This window comes from Zingiber officinale, chromosome 1B, assembly GCF_018446385.1.
Source record: "Zingiber officinale cultivar Zhangliang chromosome 1B, Zo_v1.1, whole genome shotgun sequence".
In the NCBI taxonomy this organism is placed as follows: Eukaryota; Viridiplantae; Streptophyta; class Magnoliopsida; order Zingiberales; family Zingiberaceae; genus Zingiber; species Zingiber officinale.
This window is the reverse complement of record NC_055986.1, coordinates 160,291,105-160,294,738: the sequence shown is the minus strand read 5'-3', so window position 1 is coordinate 160,294,738 and position 3,634 is coordinate 160,291,105.

The window sequence follows — 3,634 nt, the reverse complement described above, 5'->3', positions numbered from 1 at the left end:
ATTTTTTTAAAATTTTTAAAAAAATTTTAAATTTTTATAATTTTTTTTAAAATTTTAAAATTTTAAAATTTTTTAACATTTTTAAAATTTTTATTTTTTAAATTTTTATTTTTTATTTTTAAAATTTTTATTTTTAAAATTTTTATTTTTTAAAATTATTTATTTAAAAAAAATAAATTTTTAAATTTTTTAAAACATTTTTTTATTTTTTTTACATTTTTAAATATTTTTTTACATTTTTTTCTCTTTTTTTTCATGTTTTTTCTTATCGGAGGGTATTTTTGGTAAAAAAAAATTCGTTAACCCCGGAATCAACAAAAACCTTAGTTTTCTGAGGTTTTCTGATTTCGGGCTGCATGACCCTTTTGCTGACGTGTCGGGCATGGAACATTACTTGGGAATCATTGAATACCTAAACCAAACAAGGTTTTTGTTGATAACCTTGGATGGATAATCAAGGTTATCAAGAATAACCTCAAACCAAACGCACCCTAAGTGCTTCAAAGATGATCCACCTATGCTCCATCTTCTTCTTTCTTCTTCTCAAGCAATTTCCGCTAACTAGACTCCCCTTTTTCGTGACTTGCACTAGTAAGTGCCTTCTCCGACCTTTCTTCCTTTCTCTTTTGTTCACCTATGGATGAAGAAACTTTTGCTCCTTGGTATACATTCACTAGTTTTGACTTCAACAATTACAACCTTGAAATTCTTTGCATGTCCCTAGAAATCCCTAAGAGCTTCCGCATCCGCATCTGCATTCTAGGTCCCCATGACCTTCCTCATCATCCTCCACTGGTCTATGTGGCTTTCTTCATCTTCAAAGACCAATTTCTTGTTGGTTTACACTTTCCCATCCCCCACTTTTTATCCGAATTATTTTAACATTCCTCTTCAACAACTAGTACCTAATGTCTTCTGCTCCATGTGCAGAATGGTCATCTTGTTCCGCTTGTATGACATTCTCTAACCCCACACAACTTTCATTATTTCTCTTACCCTAAGAAATCAGAACCCAAGATTTTTCTATTCCAATCACCCCCTAAGGCAATTTTATTTAAGAAATTATCTTCATATATCAAGAGATGAAAATCTCATTTCTTTTTCATTCAAATGTCTACTCCTGTGCCTTGGCCAATTGAATGACGGTCAGACCTTCCTCCTATTCCCGATCTTGGCAACTATAAGCATGATCCTGCTTTCGCGTTTGCTTCGGAGAGACTGGCCATCCTACAATTCAATGTTCCCAAATTGCTACATGAGAGTCTCCTCTTCTTGCTCGAATTGAGCCTTGTCCGAACGGTGCTTCCCTTCTCCTTCAGTAAGGCTTAATTTTTTGACCCTCATGTTATCACTAGCTAAGGTTTCTTTTTCTTTTATGCAGTGGACACCCCTGTCTTAGCTCTGGCCTCCAAATCTTTATAGTTGAAGGAGGTCGAGTTGGATCGGCAGGAACAACTCTTGTTGGCTGAACGAGAACATCAACTGACTTGTCCTTCCAGGGAGTTGGCCGAATGAAAGCATCAGCCGACCAACCCATCCGAGGAGTTGGCCAAATGAGAGCATCAACCGGTCGGCCCTTTTGGGAGTTGGTCGAATGAGAGCATAAGCCGATCGACCCTTTCCAGGAAGCGTCTAGCAACCGAGCAAGTTATACCAATGAGGCGCCCACTGTAGAGGGGAGACTGGGAGTTACCCTCTGACCTTTCCCAAGTAATAGGAGATGGGCCCTCCTCTGAACCCGTTGAACTCGAGGCTCCACCAAAAGTAAGGCGCAAGAGGCGCTGACTCATCCACGCTACACCACCACAATCTCCATTACAACGGATGTTTGCACCTACCGCGCCCTCCCACCATCCTATGCCAATTAGGGAAGACACTTCATGTTGGTGCAGGATGCACTAGAATTAAATCTAAGTTTTGATGTTATCAAAGGTTCAAGTTAAGTCTTATTGTGATCTAACAAGTTGACTAAGTGTGTAGGTTATGCATTCAATCAGGAAAGTCTTAGTAGATCGTGGAAGCCAGGCAGAAATTCCAAGTGGATCAAGAGGACCTGATACTTGGCAGGGAAGCTCGATAGGTCTGGAGGACCAAAAATCAAGGGAAAGTCCTGGTGAGCCAATCCGATGCTAAGCGGCAAAGTCCAAACAGGTCTGGAGGACCAATGTTTAGCAAGTAGGTTGAGGTAAGTAATTGGAGAGGAGCGACAGTGAGGTCATGTTCTGGAAAGGAACAAACCCTACGTCAGTGATCCAACTAAAGAAACCGAGAAGATTTCCAAATTGAGATCAAGACAGTATTACTATCAAATACTACTCATGCATCATATAACTGTGCTAACCTTTATTTTACAGGGATATATATTATTTAACTCTATTTTGTAGGAACTGGCCTGATCGGTCGACCGAACCAAGGGATCGGTCGACCAAACCAGATCGACTCAAACTAGAGATCAGCTCAGAGTAGAACCAAACAGAGATCTATTAAAGCTTGATCAGTCGATCGAACCAGCAGATCAATTGACCGAACCTTGATGATGTAGCACTGAGCGCAGATCAGATTAAGCCGAAGCAAAGAAGGATCGATCAACCGAACCCGGAGATCGGTCGACCAAATGATCACTTCATTAATGATGAATTAAGTGTGAATCTCGGCGAATAAAGAAAGTTCACTGCTCAGTTGACTGAGCAAGGTGATCGGTCGACCGAACAAGGTGACCAGTCGACCAAGAAAGGTGTCCGGTCGACCAAACCATTAAAAGCTCATAAATACACAAGGATCATATCACAACGAATGAGGTTCGATTGACCGAACTAATCAGTCGACCGAATGGTTTATCAATCGATCGAACGGTTTATCAGTCGATCGATCAAGACTTATATAAGTAGAGCTCGAGGTCCGAGGCAAGTATAAAGTTTTTTGTTCATCTCTGTGCAAAGTCTCTATCTGTGCTACTGCTCTACAATGCATCTTGAAGCAAGTTACTACTCCAATAAAGTGCCGACAATCCACATCACTTCTTATTAGTTTGGTATATATTTATTTATCTTGCTTTGTACTTAGTTTCAAGTAAAATAGTAGGCTGTTACTATCTTACATATTTTATTGTGCGAATTATTTCTTTCCGGAGGTTTTTGAAAGAAGAGTTTTAGTGGATTTTCCAACGGTGCGATCAAATAACCAAAACATGTTCTTTACTTTCCACTGCATTACTCTTGTTTTAATGCTTCACAAGAAAAGTTTTTAATGTGCGATATTCACCCCCCCATCTCATCTTTCGATCCTTCAATTGATATTAGAGACTAGTAGCTCTGAAATTACTTAATCATTTTTCGAGCAAATTTTTAAAACTTTATCTTTTTTCCTTTAATTTTTTTTAAGTCTTTATCCCGCGCTACTAATCCCAAGACGAGAGTCTTGAAAATTTTTCTCTTTTTTGTTCTTTGATAGCAAGGATGTCGAACTCTTACCAAGAAGGGTATAGCATTGTCCGCCCTCCATTGTTTAAAGGGGAGAATTTTAACTATTAGAAGAACAGAATGGAGTGTTACCTCAAGTTTGACATTAAGCTCTGGTTCACCATACTCAAAGGATGCACTCCTTCGATGGTAGATGGAAAGCCCATAGAACCAAA